Genomic DNA, 17104 nt, shown 5'->3' on the forward strand with positions numbered 1-17104 from the left:
ATGAGACTTTGGAACCAAGCTACAGCCAGTAAACTCTTTCAGCTTTCAGAATTTTACTTCCAAGATATTGCAATACTTACCTGTTCATTTGTTTACGTAGCTATGAAGACGACAAAGCTATACTCATCTGTTATCATCAGAAGAAACGATAGGCTACCGAAGGAAGCTCTAATACCAGGGTGTTTTTCCGTCAACTTCTACAAGGAGTTGACTGAACAGTCAGCAGAGTTATCCTGTCCGTCAACCCTAATTCTTATTACACAATTCAACACAAGCTCTATGAGATTCATTCACTGTCGTTACTTAGCAATACCGCACACAGATTTCCCTCCAGTAAACACTTATGACAGTTACGGATTCCTCACTAAATCCCCTGACATTGATCGAGACAAATCTGGCAGCTCGTTGCCGTCTTCCCCCCTGTGAGTGAGACATCTGGTGATTCCTATCTATTCTAACACGACAGATGTTGACAAAGTTAAAAAATATAAATTAGACCTGTCTGTGTGAAAGCCTGCTAATGATTATGATGTATATGTCTGCAGCCTGGGGATGTCATAAGGAGCGCCCCTGATTCCTCCCTCTCGTTTGTGGGGGCTTCCGCCATGGTTTCACTTAGAAATCATTGCAGAGCTGGAAAGTGAAGGATTCACCACTGGGAATGCTAGCTATTAGGGACGGTTTTAAGTCTGGGTTGGTGTCACTTGTGATGGAGCGAAGCTGCAAATAAAACAAGCTCTCAGCAGCAAGGCCTTGGACCCTATTAGAGAAATCTCCAAACAGAAGCAGGCTTTCCATCCTTCTTGCCTCCAGTATTTATTTAGCACCACTAGGCACTGCTACATTTCATGGTATGCCATATTTTCTCTCTCCTTCATCCAGGATGCACCAACCCAAGGACACCACTGACAGTCCATTAAATTTACAGTCCCTCACACAACAGACTTCTAAGTCAGGGAGGATGTCAAGATTAATACCATCAGTTAAGAGTGGATTCTTCACTGACCCAAATGGGGCTACTTCTAGCTTCACCAATAATAGAGGGCCCCTTAATTGGAGAGAAGACAGTGATTCCTAACAAGGGACGTCCTGCGCACCCCCACAAATTCAATTACAGCCCGGCACTTGACTTTGTAATTGATATTATAGGATGTTAACTATGGCAGTGAAACTGTCAGCAGTGACAAGGGGCAGATTTTTTTTCTCCCCATGCAGAGTTTGAGATAGAGGAGGAAGTGACCCTTCTTTCCTACTGTAGCCTGAGAATGACACAGCATCTTAAAGAGAAAGGATCACTATACGCAAGTTATCGTCCTCACCTGTAGTTCAGGGATGAACAAAAAGTTACCAAACTATAAATCGTTATAAACCACGATCAATGTGATATACTGTGCAAGGTTCCTTTACCCCTTTTCACAGTTGATTTTCTAGCATGTTTGAGGCTTGATTTGATTAGAATATTGATTTGCATCCCTCCTTGATGCCTTTTAGCAGACAGCTCTGATCATGTTAATGATTATAATTAATTAATACAGATTATTCGGGAACGATAAACTGAAATCCAGCTGTTAGTAGGGCTTGCAGATCATCAAACACACACACACACACACACACACACAGTCAATACTCCATACTCCAGACTCAAATGGTAAAGGATCACCCCTGGTTATTTGGTTGTTTTCCCAGAGAGTGAGAGATTGATCAAACGCGTGTTATTGGAAATGAGATAGTCGGCCACTTGGATTATGTTTTCCTCTCCGTGTGGCGCTCCGCGCGGAGCCACTGAACACTCTACCATATATGGATGTCCAACGGACCGAGGTTAGTATGGATTCCTGTGGTCGGGGGGTGGAGAAAGATGCCCTGGTTCTCTACTGCAGCAAAATGGCGATCAATCAGTGGATTTATGACTGAGTCATTCGCTCTGGGGCCTGTTTTTCCTGGACCTGTACAGTGTCACAACAACACTACTGGGCAGAATGAGTGGCAAAATGCCTCTACCGGGACGATCCGTGCACTTGGAAGAGACAGTCTATAAATGTGGACATGTACAAGTTAATGAGTACCAAGAAATTAATTATATACAATTTCAAGTATTTTCTACAAAAGTACAGGTTTGTCTTCTGCTCTCACTGTGATATCCTGCGATCTTGAGATTGTGCCAAACTGCTAAAACGTTCTACTAACAGTATAGAAACAAAAATAGAATTTCAGCCAATTACACTTCCTGAAGTTGGTTTATTTCTTGGACAAAGCCACCCACACTTTGTGTCGTTGAGTTCACCTCGTCAGACACGTCATCTGCACTGGTTTCCTTTTGACAAGTGCTTCACACATGACCAAAGGCCTCTGTGGAGTCTATCATTGACCAATTCACAGGAAACAGTGGGTCACTAACCTTTTCATTGGGGACTCAGCGTAGACCTGCAGTGACAGGAGAGAAGGCAGAACCTCCTGTGGTCTACTGAAAGGTGTGACTGTGAGCGTTCTGTCTAAAGTCTCTTTTTATGTTTTTAATCCACAATAAATGAGGCAAAACACCTCTTGGAATAGAGAGAATTTGAGGTCTCCCTCTAAAATGTGTGTGCAAGGCAGACTACCTTATGCAGACGGGTATTTGTAGCCCATTTTGAGGATTATATGTGTTTTGATAATGAGCTTTTGGCAGAGAGAGAAGGATTCGCACACAGAGAAAAAGGATGATGCAGTCTTCTTTGCAGCCTAATTAAAGGAAATCCAGCACAGTGTTCAAGGAATCTGAAGGGTGGAAGAACGTAGTCGTATGGATAGGGCAGTCACTCATAAACTGTAATGGCCCCAGAAATGATCGTTGTCTCCCTGACTGACTAGCTCACACAAAGCCAAGTCTCTGGGGGAAATGAACCTGTAGTCAGAGCACTATGCAGAATCGCTTCAGGCTGGGAGGGGACAGTGTCCCTGAAATATCATGTTTTAACCCTGGGGCCTGTGCTGCACTATTAATCCTCTCTCTCCTCTCTCTCTCCTCTCTCTCTCCTCTCTCTCTCCTCTCTTACACACACACACACAGACATGTTCTCTCCCTTAAGTGAGACTTCACTAATCGGTGAATACTGTTTTATTTTGCAGCGCAACACTGACACACACATTGATAATAGCTTTCCACCATCTTCAGGGCTGACAATTTGATCACCAGAATCAAGATTCATCATGTGTTCTTTCACCGGATGTCTTTCATGCTGAACACCAAAGAGAACATTGGTTTATTATTGATTTGTGACTTGGCTGTGTGTTGCTGAGTTCCTGTCCCAGGCTAGATTGTATCTTCTTGACAGAAGCCACGATTGATAGCTTTAGTGTGTATAAGAAGTCGCATAATTTCTTTCTTCAGATCTGTATAAGCCTGTAGAAACATTGTGTAGAACGGTGTGAGTCACTCTCAAACAACCCTGATGGGTAGCAGCTCACACAATGACCACAGGCACGCTGCAAGACCATATCTATGGGCTTTTACATTTACATTTACTCATTTAGCAGACACTCTTATCCAGAGAAACTTACAGTAAGTACAGGGTACAGTACATTCCCCCGAGGCAAGTAGGGTGAAGTGCCTTGCCCAAGGACACAACGTCAGTTGGCATGACCGGGAATCGAACTGGCAACCTTCAGATAACTAGCCCGATTCCCTCACCGCTCAGCCAATAGACCCACCTGAGCTTTTCTTCATGTGTCATGGAGATCCACCTGCCTTATTCCTTCCAAGCGCATTCTGAAAGAGCTACATGAGAGGAACAATTGCTGCGGAACGTTTGCTTTATCAACCACAAAGCACTGTATCGAACCACAAAGCACTGTATCGAACCACAAAGCACTGTATCGAACCACAAAGCACTGTATCGAACCACAAAGCACTGTATCGAACCACAAAGCACTGTATCGAACCGTAAAGCGTTATAAGTCCTCGTTTAACCATTTAGATATGAGCAAGAGTATGAAGTTTGTTAATGCCACTAGAAAACAAGAAGGAGATATTTTCTTCCGTCTCATACCAAGCTAACAGCTATGCACAATCTTTCATCTGTAGTGCTTGTCACCATAACAACAATCTAGAGTAAACTCGAGTCCTGGATAAAGCCCCTACTCTTGCTGCTTGAAATGCCTGTCTTGGGGGAAAATGGAGAGATTGTTTTTTTAAATGAGGTAGTCAATCTAAAAAGAGAGACAATAGACTGCAAGTTTCCACCAGAGACACTCTTAATGCAGACTCATGGAGTCCTCTCTTGCTGTTGTCCCCACACTTTCGAGTAGAGAGCTGTGTGGAGGTCCTGTCTCTCAGATACCTGCAGTTTTATATGGTAGAATTTGTTAGAAAAGACTCCATGTATTATGTTCCCAATTCTGTGTAGGATTCCATGTAAAGAGCAGTACAGTTATAGTGTAGCATGGCATGGCATAGTACGTCTAACATGATGGCACTAGGGTTGGGTATCGTTTGGATTTATACGATTAAATCGTATATCGTATATCGATTCGTAATCGTTTAAAACGATTCCTAAACGATTCCTAAACCGATTCTTGAAAAAAAGAAAAAAGAACAATTATTTTAATGTAACAATATATTTTTTTTAAAGTAGCCTTTAAAACCCGGTTCCATAGTGGAACCCAACCCTAGATGGCACAGGGAGAAATATTCTAACACATTGGTTTAGTTTTGGGATGTCCATGCGAATGCACTCAGTCCCGTTCTCACCGATGCTGCTCGTACCTACTAAACAACGTGCTCTTCCGCTCATGTTGGGGGGCCCAGAATGCGCACGGCGTGAAACGAGTTTGGCGTTGTGAGTGGACGGAGGAAGTGCTCCGGCGTGCAGCTGACGAGCTGTCCATCTCCTCAGCCTCCGTCAGCGTCGCAGCATGTGGCCTCATTCAAGACCCCCTTTGGAATGGTTTGAAAACATCCTCTCCGCCTGTGTCGGTTCCCTGTTTGCGGTATCCGCGTTCCACCACCGCCTTCAAACAGTGCGGTCCTTGTTCTCTTTATTGCGGGCCTTTTCTGGGTTCTTAGCCGCGGCTGAAGGAGCGAGAATCGGTCCGCACCGAACAGTAGGAGGCAGACGGAATCTTTACTGGGTGAAGAGAGAGGGGTCCCCCTTGCCAATTTGAAGGAGCCCTTTGTGTTTCTTTCTCCCTGGAACTGGGAGAGGGTGTAAACTCGCTCGTTGAGGAGTGTCTCTTTGTTAGGGAACGCTGGACTGACGGGCTGCGAGATTCCTGGATGAGATCCAGGGAGTCTATTCTCTGGACTGGATGGTGGAGACACTGGGCCCTCTCACCAAGGCATCCTGGTCAGCCTATATAGACGGTTCCCATTCAGCACTAATTCCTTCACGGTGTTTTAGAATTAAAAGGAAATTACCTGGTATTTTCCCTTTTCATAAAACCCCTTCAAGAACGATTTGTGGCTCCCAAAGTATTTTAGAGAGGGAGAAAGACTGGCTTAAAGGAGGAAAGCCTTTTTTCAAATGTAGACATTTTCTGTCTCCTTCTTGACTTTGTTCTACATAAAAATATTCTCACAGACATTTAAAGGGCTTTTTTTGCCAGTCTCTGGCATTAAGCCAAGTATTTCAATTTCACTTGATTCATACACATGCTCCTTCACATATTTCCTTGCCGTGTTTATTGTCTTGCATTTCATCTGGCCACACGTATGAGATATTTACGGCACCCTATTTACGATTTGCCACCATCCAAAATGGCTGAAGATGTGAGATGATTTCCCTGCAGTGCTATAATCAATAAATTCTACATATTAATTAAGTTCCACTGTCAACTACAAGGCTTCTCCCACACCTTCTCCCTCTGCTCTCGTTTATCAACCAATCACAGCGCAGCGGACTGGAGCAAGGTTCCTGTGTTCACTGTCATGGAACAAGTCCCTCAGACCGTGTGTGTGTGTGTGTGTGTTGGGGGGGGGGGGAGGGGGTTTATAATTTACAGGAAGTGTCAATCTTCTATTTCCTTGTTTATACGACGCAGAGTGGCAGAACATTACGTCTCTGTAAACGTGAATTAGAGTGAAAGTTCCCATCGGAAGGTTGTGAAACGGCTATGAAACGTCTTTTTATGATCCTCCGTGGTCTTTTAAAAAGATTAGATTCCGTTAATGTGCAAAACATAAATAAAAGGTGCAAAGGACTCATGCTCTTCGCCTCGGCGTGACAGAAAACCTGCTGAAGCTTTGCCAGTGCACCTGGCACCCCACACCAGCAACATTTCTAATCCATTTCCTGTCGCCTGTAAAAGGGTCAGGAGACCAGAGGAAGGTGATGCAGTAAACAAATTAAATAAAAATGGTCTCATTTAGTTGGAGACAATCCATAGTAGATGTGGCTCAAAGGGACAGATGACAAAGGTTGTGTACTGTACCTCAAGATCTTGGTTGGAGGCAAGTGGAGATTGTCAGAGGACAGGCACTTTCGTTAAGAGGGAGGTTCAGCTTGCCACTTGATGTTCTAATTTTGGTACAATGTCTTTATCCTCTTGGACTATAATGAGTGCGGTGTGTGTGTGTGTGTGTGTGTGTGGTGTGTGTGTGTTGGACGGTGAAAGTTTTGTGGGTGGCTATAACACATCCCATCGCCATTCCTCGAGCCCGGCTAAGCGGCCTGGAGGTGTCGCATCCCACAATGCTTTGCTCCTGAACTTCCAGCAGATCCATGCTTCTGATCCAGCCCTCTGGTGCCTCTTCTGCTCTGCATGTGATTGTCCCCCACACTCCCAGTCCTCCACTGAGGGAAAGACAACAAAAGCGTGTCGGTATCTTAGCGTAAAATCAACAAAAAGGCTCAACGTAAACACTCACAGAATGTGTCCCACCATAAATCAAAATGACAGCAATGCTACGGCCTCGTCTCTCAGAGTGTCTGATTTGGAAGCGCTCGATTGGCCCAAGTTGCTTTTGGAAGCGCTCGATTGGCCCAAGTTGCTTTTGGAAGCGCTCGATTGGCCCAAGTTGCTTTCGCTTAACAGACGGCCTGACGATCGGCCCGGAGGAGACGACATCATTTCCTGTTCTTGTCGACAATCCGATGATGGAGAGGTAACACAGATACGATCTCTCCGCTGGATGATTTACACCTTATTTACAAGGGTGCTGACCCTCTACATTTCCTTCCCTGCCAAGACAATTTATTAGAGTGCAGATAGTGATAATTTACGTTCCATCATTACGTTTTTTCATTCGCCCATAACCAAACCCCTACCCACCTTGTCACATTTGATACACAAATCTGGCAAAGACATTTCTTCACAGATATCACCTGGGTAGGGCCCCCCAAAGCGTGCATCTTCATGAATAATATATCATGGCGAAGATCTGTTACAGTTCTTTTGAGTCTGTCAAATACTAGATACAAAACATAATTCCACCCAGTCAAGCCCTGTAATTAAAACAGACACAATTCCATTTAACAGCCTTGTTTTTAATGCTGGTTGCAACAACAACAACATCGACTACCACTGAGACAGTGGAGGATTTTGAAAATGGTGAAGATGATGACGATAATGATGAAGTCATTTCTCGTGTGTCTCTCCTCTCTCTCTCTCTCTCTCTCTCTCTCTCTCTCTCTCTCTCTCTCTCTCTCTCTCTCTCTCTCTCTCTCTCTCTCTCTCTCTCTCTCTCTCCTCCCCCCTCTCCTCCCTCCTCCCTTCTTTCTCCTCTCTCTCCTTCCTCATTTCTCCTCTCTCTCCTCCCTCCTCTCTCTCCTCTCTCCTCTCTCTCCTTTCTCCTTTCTCCTCCCTCCTTTCTCCTCTCTCTCTCTCTCTCCTCCCTCATCCCTCCTCTCTCCTCTCTCTCCTCTCTCTCTCCTCCCTCCTCTTTGCTGTGCAGAGCGGCAGGTCTTGAGGAGAGCAGGAACGGTGGACGTCTTTCATGTCTTTTAGTATGCAAATGACAGATTAGCCAGAGGGGGGGGGGGGGGGGGGGGGGTGTTGGGTTCTGTTTGGCGTTAACTACATGTACCAGGAAGGGGATTCAAAATCATTCACATCTTTATTTCTTTTCAAAATCATTCCAAGCTCCCCCCCCCTTCTCTGTTTCCAACTTAGAACAGCACACACTGTGCAATGGCGAGCTATTCAAACACGTAAAGGCTGGCTTTGTTTCTCAGTTTTCTTCGGGGTTGGGCTCTGACTTGTTCTTTCCAAAAAGGGAATAAAAAAAGGTTTTCCCTCTCTTAAGCAATGTATGATGAAAGCTGCTTTAAAAAATATATATGTTTATTTACGTCCAAATGCATCTTGACTTTCCCTCATGGGTTTGGAGAAGTGACATGATGGAACAGGCTGTGTCCAGCAGGTCACATGATGGAACAGGCTGTGTCCAGCAGGTCACATGATTGAACGGGCTGTGTCCAGCAAGTCACATGATGGGAGCACTTGTACTTTTTCTTTATGAGCTTGCTTGGCAGACATCAATGAGCGATTCCCATGAGTCACATTCATCAAACAGAATAAGGTATATCTGCTTGCATTTCTCATGCTTCTTAGCATGCAGGTGTTGTCTCACATCCATACATTCTACTTTCATCCTGAATAATTAGATTTACATGTATATCTTATAGAATATCTAACAACACAGCTACTTAAAGTAGTATACCACCTCAGTGTGTGTGTGTGTGTGTGTGTGAGAGAGAGAGAGAGAGAGAGAGAGAGAGAGAGACAGAGAGAGAGAGAGAGAGAGAGAGGAGAGAGAGAAGAGAGAAGAGAGAGAGAGAGAGAGAGAGAGAGAGAGAGAGAGAGAGAGAGAGAGAGAGAGAGAAATTATTATATAGTCTATTTATCTTGGTTGTAGTTGGTGTCACCAAGGAAGGTTGTAGAATGATGAGAGTGCAATGTTGAAGCTTCTGTGTACTCACAGGGAGTGTTAGAAACAGGTGGTATGAATGGCAGAACCACTTGAAATGCATCATGGGAAGCAAATCCAAAGATTTGTTTGAGCTCAGGGAGAAAAGGATTAGGAAAGATTTCACATGTGGCAAAATGTGTGCTGAGTGTATACACACATACAAAACATTGATGTCAGCATTTATAATGTGAGTGATTTCAATGACCTGATTTCTCCCTCTTCCTTGGGCTCTCTGGTGTTGCAGGGAGGATGAGTGGATCTGCAGAGCATGGTGTAACCCGTGTTTAACCCTACAGAGGGCAGAGGGGGGAGTGTGTCCATTTAATACATTAATTTAAGGCTCACTAACTCTGGACTGCCTCAGTACATGTTTGTTTCATGACCCTGGACTGTGTGTGTGTGTTTGTGTGTGTGTGCTCGCTTGTGTGTGCTCGCTTGTGTGTGCCTGGGTAAACTGCTCTCAACGAGTGTTTGAACAGGCCTCCGACCTTACACTCTAAAGATCATCCGCCAGTTTTTCAGCATTGTGAGGCAATAACATGACAGTAATATTAACATGGTCAATTTGTTTAGAAATGTTTTTGTTGTTGTTTGTTTTTCCAGTTAGAAAGTACATCGATGATTATATCCCACAAGGTCAGGTTGGTTTCAAAACAACATAATTATTTTGACATATTTAGCTTTTGATTACCATCTAATTTGTGAGGAGAGTTATCATCGTATCGTACAGTGGAAAAGTACTCGTTCAGTAACAAACTTGAAGATAAAAAATAGGAATTTAACTGTAAGCCTAGTACAGTGGTGTGAAGGTTTGTTCTATTGTAGTGCGGTTTACACAGACTCACACACACACACACACTCCTCATCCCTGTAACTCCTTTTGGGTAAGAGACCAAGACGGCCAACATCTGTACCACTTTGAGCCCCTGACATCAGAGCCCTTTGATGTGACAATATGTGAGGGATTATTCAATCAAAGGTCCCAGCTCAGACTGCAAAGCATCAAAATACAATAGACCCCTGTCGACACACAATAAGACTAGCTTAACCAAAGCAACTATTGACTGTGGGATAAAACACTGAAATCTGTTAAACCTAACCCCCCAATTAATTGGCTTGAACAAACAAATTAACGCCTGATTAAACGATTGGGCCGCAAATCAAACTTACCTCTGCCAGTTCCAAGTTGCCAATTCATCTCTGTAAAATTGAATTAGCTAATATATATAATGTACAGCAGGATGGATTGGTTTCGGGGATGACCTTCACAGGAAAATGGTAGCTCGTTAAAGGACAGCTAGTATGATTGTTTTTTTTCTGTTCTTCGATTTGTATTTTTTTCTTTTTTTTTTAAATGATTCCACTGTTGCTGGTCATAAGAGGCTTCACCTTTTGAAATGAAGCCAAAACAAATTACAATACTGTAATTACTTTGTTGCTCCTTTTTTTAAAGGTCAAAGAAAATCACAGAATACGTGTTGCTGATTCAAAACCAGAACTCCCATCTCAGACAACATGTTGTGTCCCCAATACACACCCATACTCGTAATAAAGTAGAGCTCTTTTAATGAAAGCTCGTCATTCAGCTCAGAAACGTCATTCACGCTGAAGGTCTGTTGGGCTTAAGGCATGCTCGTTTTCATGGTCCCTGACCTGTTTCCAGGCTACAGAATCAAGTCGCTGCATTCAGGGGAAGCCTAATTGGGTTGACAGGATGTAGAGGCCTGCTTCGCTTCTCGCTTCTCGCTTTCACGCCTGACTTTCCAGCCCTTTGACACACTGCACTGCCACTACCTTCCTCCTGGGCCTCCGATGGTGGCACCACTTGAGTGTGCTTAAAGACGGCCCTGACAGCTACCACACTCATCTCCTGATGACTGCTTGGGGCGCCTTTCTGTAATAGAAAAATCCCCCCCCCCCCCCGTTCCCAAATAAAACAAACCCTGATGAAGCATACATCTGCATTTAGAGAACGGCAGTTGAGTTGCCTGTCACGATCCTCTGCCGTTTGTCTACCGTCCTTCTTCTGAGTGATTTTTTGTTTAGCTGTGGTTTCTGGATGTTCTTACATTTACATTTAGCAGATGCTCTTATCCAGAGCGACTTAGAGTAAGTACAGGGACATTCCCCCCGAAGCAAGTAGGGTGAAGTGCCTTGCACAAGGACACAACGTCATTTGACACAGCCGGGAATCGAACTGGCAACCTTCAGATTACTAGCCCGACTCCCTCACCGCTCAGCCATCTGCCACTAGCTTCTTGAGCTTGTTAGTGACCATCAAGCTCTGTCGGTGTTCGGTCAGGAGAGAATATCTCTAGATATACTTCCCCTCTCTCCTCCGTCTCCGGGACCTGGTCTGAACCTGTTACACGGATAACAAGGTGACACTGAGTGGTCTTGCTCAGGGTTCTAGCCAAGAGCTGTCTGGGTACACGTCTATGTTAATTAAGTCTCGGGAAGAGAGTGGGAGAAGCCATTAGACAAAAGCCTTAACAAGATAGCCTGAGTATTTCAGAAGGATGCAGGGTTTTTTTTTTCTCTTCGATATCCCCCCTTCACCTTCCAAACCCTTAACTTGTCTCCTATGTAAGGTTGGGAATGTGGTCTGAAAAAAAGTTCGACCTTTTCCATATTTCTAATGTATTCTTCTTTCTTTCTCCTGCTTTTATTTTCTCTTTGTCTTGATTGATCTCTCTCACCTCGTGTTCATTCACACATACTCTCTCTTTTTTTGTACCTTTTCACCTTTCAAATGCTCAAAGTTTTGAAAAGCACATGATGAATGTAAGAGACGACACACAGATGACTGTTCAACGCTGTGGAAACGAGAGTCTGCAATTGGAGAAATTAGATTGTCGAAACTTTGTGAAGTGTGTTTTTAGTGCTAAGGAAGTGGGCGATCGCGAGATGTCATTGATTTCGATGTCTGCCAGTTACCGTGGAAACTGAAAGTCAAGATATTTTTTTTCCTCTGGTTTCTGTTAAGCATTTGGCGTGGTGGAATAATTTTCAAGGAGAGAGAGAAAAATAGAAACAGGATTAATAATTAATTCAGATTCATTTTTCCTCATTAGAGCCAAACGATATGGGTAAACTGCCTGTCAGAAGGATAGTAGGTGAAAGAGTTATTTTTGTTTACAGTTGCCATGAGGTTCTATGCTTCAATAGTCAACATTGTTAAATTAAGTTCCTTCATAGTTAAATATCACCTCATTTGCACGTAAATATTTCAAATTACCGTGCTATTTATTGACTTCAGTATTCACTCCTTTCATTAAATTGTATTTGCTTTGATCCCTTTTCGACCATACAGCTGTGTACCTCAGGAGTGTCCAATTCCCAGCCTTTATCTCCCTGAGTCACCACATCTCAGGGTGGAGATGTGGTGAAGCATCCAGCAGTTGTTCGATAATCCGGTCCGCACCGCCGTGCCCTGTGGGTAATCTCCAGACAGACAGGCCTAAACGGAGAGGATTCCTCCGTGGAAATGACCAGGGCCCAACAGACAGTGCCCCCCGTGTAAATCCTGTTAATTACTGTCCGGGGACAGATAAGGCCTGGTTAGAGAGGCTCAGGGAAAAAGAGATAAGGTGCATCAAAGTTCGACTGGTGGGATGGGGTACGAGGTTGTGGATGGGGGGATGGGTTCAACTACAAACATTACTTTCCTCTGGGAATATCCCAAACTTGGGAGCTGCTGTCAGGTCTACGTATCTTCCTCTAACTTTTCTGCAGAGCCGAGAGAAAGGGAGGAGCGTCTCCTTGCATATCCAGCCAGATTCAGATCACGGGGGAACATGAATACAGTGAGCTAAATGTTCTCACAGTTGTCTTCTTTCTGTAAGGATACCCTGGGGACACGTCCGGAATGATGTGTGGGATGATACCAAATGGATGCATGGATCCCAGACTGGGTGTCTAGTGAGGTGGCTATATCGTTACTTAATGCTTTCCCCACAGCGTCGCACCAGAGGCACAGTAAAGCATCACAGGGAACACTCTGCTCTCATCAGCGTCGTGTTACGTGAGGTAATAAGTGGAAATGGGATCAATTATGAATGGATGGGAGGATGGGAAACAGGAATTTGATGTCATGGGTGTCCTAGGATCTTCCTAAAGGCCCAAGAGATGAGTTGCATCAAAGTATATACATACTTAATCTAGATTCACCTCTCTCTCAATCTCTCTCTCGATCTCTCGATCCCTCTCTCTCTCTCTAGAGATATCTATAGATATCTCTATATATATCTATATAGAGATCTCTATATATAGGAAATATCTATATATATATATATATACGAAGGGGATACATAATATGTATTCTACATGCAAATACATTTTAAATGTGTATTGTTAGTCTCTTTCTGTTCATGGATTTGGGCTTGGTGCGTCTGAGAAGTTTCCCACTGCTAACCATTTAGTGTAAAAATGGAGGAGTCATGTTTTTAGTTTGTGGTAGGTTGAGCTTTCACAATAGCACAGTATACAGTGAGGCTGTCCCTACAGCCGGTCTTCAATGTGCCGGAGAAATCATTCTCCTCAGACACCCAGTCACTCATGAAATACACACATAATAGTTCTTGCACTGTCTGCTCTTAGAAGGGAGAGATAAAGAGAGAGGGAGTGCGAGAAAGAAAGAAGGGGAGGGAGAGAGCAAGAGTGAAGTAAAAGGAGAGAGGAATGGAGGGAGGGTGGTCAAGAGAGAGGGGAAGAGAGATAGAGAGAGGGGGAGAGAGAGAGGGGAAGAGAGAGAGAGAGAGAGAGAGAGAGAGAGAGAGAGAGGGGAGAGAGAGAAGGGGAGAGAGAGGGGAAGAGAGATAGAGAAAGGGGGAGAGTAAGGGGGAGAGAGAGGAGGTAGCAGAAGCGAGACAGGGAGAGTGATACTGAGATGGGTGGAAAGAGAGAGAGAGAGAGAGAGCAGGAATGTGAGCCAGATAGAGGTAAGCACTATTAGAGATGAGATAGTGGGACAGTGAAGGGGACCGCTTGAGAGGGTCTCTACACTGATGAAACCATTCTGGCTCTCCATGACCCAGTTTCCTCTGAAATCAAAGCTAAAACACGAACAGGCTGTGAAAACAGACTGATGATTTATCAGTGCCTGAATTAAATTAATGGTTTGACTAAACGGTTTGTTCTTAACACAGTTTTTATACGAGTAAATTATAGTTTGCACATCCAGAACTGTACGTTACACGATTTGAACGAATGATCAGATTTAGCATCCAGCCTTCATTTCCCAGACAAGAGATCTGTTTATTTGCATGAGAAAGCAGTTAGACACTGTTTCATGCATTTAATGCAGTTCAGTATTCACTCTAATTGAGTCAAAGGTGAAATCAGTTTCTTTGTGTCTTTAGAGTCTGTAATTCCACAGACTTTTGTCCATCTAGCTGGTCCAGCCCAGACCTGACTGAATTTCCTGGTGTTCCAAACAGCTCGTTCCAAGAGATTTTAATAAAGCAAACCTTAGTCATGCTAAACATCGCTCTCCTCCTCCTGCTTCTCTTCAGAGCCCTCTTTTCTCCCCTTAATGGAGTCTTTGCTGTGTAGGATTAATAAGAAGTAATGAAATGTTGAAGCGGGAGAGAAGCAGCCCCTGGCCTGGTCACTCCTGAGTGCCTGGCTCGGTAAATTATTTATGAAAGTGCTGACAGGCGAGGAGCAGGTTCAACACACTGGGTCCCCTCCAGGGGCCCCTCCAGGGGCACCTCCAGGGGCACCTCCAGGGGCACCTCCAGGGGCACCTCCAGCACAACCAGATTGAGTCCACGTCTCTAGATTTTAATGAAGGTCCAGTGGAGCTGGACCTTCTCCTGTTTTCCATCCTTCTTTTCTTTTGCTTTTACTCTTCCTCTCAGGGTTCTTCTCTGTCTCTGTTCCATTGCCCTACATCTTTCTAATGCCCCCCCCTGTCTCTCCCTCTCTCTCTCTCTCTCTCTCTCTCTCTCTTTCCCTCCCCCCGTCTTTCTCTCCCTGTCTGTCTCTCCCTATCCTCCCTCTGTATCTCTCTGTCTCTTTCTCTTATCTTTTCTCACTCCCTTCATCTCCTGCTCCCTCTCTCTCCCTCTCTCCCTCCATCTCCCTCTCTCCCCACATCCCCCTCTCTCTCTCTCTCTCTCTCTCTCTCTCTATCTATCTATCCATCCATCTCCCTCCATCTCTCTCTCTCTATCTCCATCCTTGTCTGCTCCTTAAGTTCAAACTGGCCTGGTCACGATGTTGATCATGTGACCGTAGGCCACGTGTCCTGGTCCATCACAGCGTCCAGCCGCTCCCCGTCTCCACTGTTTAAAGGTGCAGGAAGAGGGTTTGTACACGCTCAATTCTCAGCTACAGCCACTCAGATTAACCTACAGACCTTCCCGGGCTTTCTGATTCTGAATTTGAAAAGTGGTTGGAGCAGATAAAAGCAGGTTTTACTTCAAAGGTCCTCTGGCACCTTCCAGTCTCTAGACCCCCCTCCCGTGAATAAAGACCCAGGGTCCTGTTAGTAGCTCTGCCATCTTTAATTGACACATTTTCCTTTTATTAAGTATTTTTGGTTTTCAAGTACTGTGTTTTTTTTAACCGCTTCTATTTCGATGACCAGGGTTCAAGAAATTCCTCTCCACTCTCCTGTGCGTTCATTCATTCAGCGAAATAATATTAGATCCGCCATCCGTAATACTGCCGTGGATAATCAAATAATATCTAATGATTTTAAAAAGAGAAGAGGCAAATTGTCTGTTGGCCTTTTCATGTCTTTTTCAGCACATCAGTCTATTGATAATCCTTGCCATTTTGGATGATTTCAGTTTAGAGATTTAGCCTTTTGACTCTGCAAAGATCAGGATGTTTATTGTTAGCTCTAGCATTTCATAATTTAATTAGATATTGACTCGCATCGGTAGAAGTCTTGGTTGTTTAGTGACGTCCAATCTCCTTGAATAAAGTGCTTATAAAGACAGAATCCCCTATTACCGTAATTGCAACATCATGAAGAGAATGCTAATAAATTCGTTTTTGACTTCAAACTCATTCAGAAACGATGTACTTCTGTTTGTTTCCCACCGCAAAGCTTTTTTGACATCTTAAATATCCCAGTGAATCCCTCGTCTATCTCAGAAACAGAGAGAGCTTGGCTGTTCCCCACTTATCTTGTACTCCGCTTATCTTTTTCCCAGACAGGTGTGTCAGGCAGGTCCTGACGCTAATGGCTGCCCACTCTCAAGCGCTGTCCCCACAGAACCCAGAGGAGGAGCACAGTCACAGCCTCTCCCGAGGTTACCCCGCTCTGCCCGTGTCACGGGGAGGCGCAGACTCTCTCCTTCTCTCTGAGGATTCTCTTGTCAAACAATGTCATCGCTGGGCTTAGAGGTCATCCCTGGAGGTGTGGAGGGAGGGAGGGAGGGAGGGAGGGAGGGAGGGAGGGAGGGAGGGAGGGAGGGAGGGAGGGAGGGAGGGAGGGAGGGAGGGACATGGGGGCGGAGGAACAAAGAGGGGTAGTGAGGAGAGGGAAAGAGGGAGAATGGTGGAGGAAGAGAGATGGATGAGGGGATAGGAAGAAAGGCTGAAGTGATATGCAGCGGAAAGAGGGAGAAAGACGAGAGAATTTAAAGATGTTCACACGGAACGTATCTTATGAAGTGCACAGTCCATGTTCTTCCCCTCTTTGTTTCCCAGCAGTGTGCCCTCTCTCTCTCCTCACTCCCTCCCACCCTCCCCCCAACTCTCCAAAACCTCCAACTCGAAGCTCCAAACTTTGAGATTGAACCATCTCAGCATTTCCCCCTGTCTCTCAGAGAATGTGTCGTCGTAGCATTTTGGAAGGGGCGCAATACCCAGTGAGCCTTGTGGAACGGCCGCGTCCAGGTTTGACAGCTCAGGCGTCTCCGGCGACGAGCAGGGTGCCAATTATATGCCGCTGTGACAGGAAAAGGCTGCGGGGCAAAGCCGGCGTCCCTGGAGGGCTACTGTGAGCCCGAGCGGCCATGATGGATCCTGGCAGAGCGAAGGAGGGCAGATGTGCCACTACAGCCTCCCCTCTCTCCCCGTGGCGTCTGATCCGCCCTGGCACACCGTAGGCCCCACCAGAGCCTCCTCGCACCCATGAAATGTTCGCCCTGGCACCGCAACGAGCCTGGCTAACGGCCAGCCAACCAGTAATTACTGAAACTCTGAATCTCTTGTGTGTTATTGTTTCACAAGCACACTGAGTCGATGGTCACTGTCAGC

At 45.0% G+C, this 17104-nt stretch overlaps 1 protein-coding gene across 1 annotated transcript in view; it reads left to right on the forward strand.

Annotated features, from left to right (window-relative positions):
* The window catches only part of LOC136966436 (interleukin-1 receptor accessory protein-like 1), a 167526-nt gene that overhangs the window by 21939 nt on the left and 128483 nt on the right, over window positions 1-17104 (forward strand). The gene's annotated exons all lie outside the window — the stretch shown is intronic.

The sequence above is a fragment of the Osmerus mordax genome, chromosome 22 (genome assembly GCF_038355195.1).
Source record: "Osmerus mordax isolate fOsmMor3 chromosome 22, fOsmMor3.pri, whole genome shotgun sequence".
In the NCBI taxonomy this organism is placed as follows: Eukaryota; Metazoa; Chordata; class Actinopteri; order Osmeriformes; family Osmeridae; genus Osmerus; species Osmerus mordax.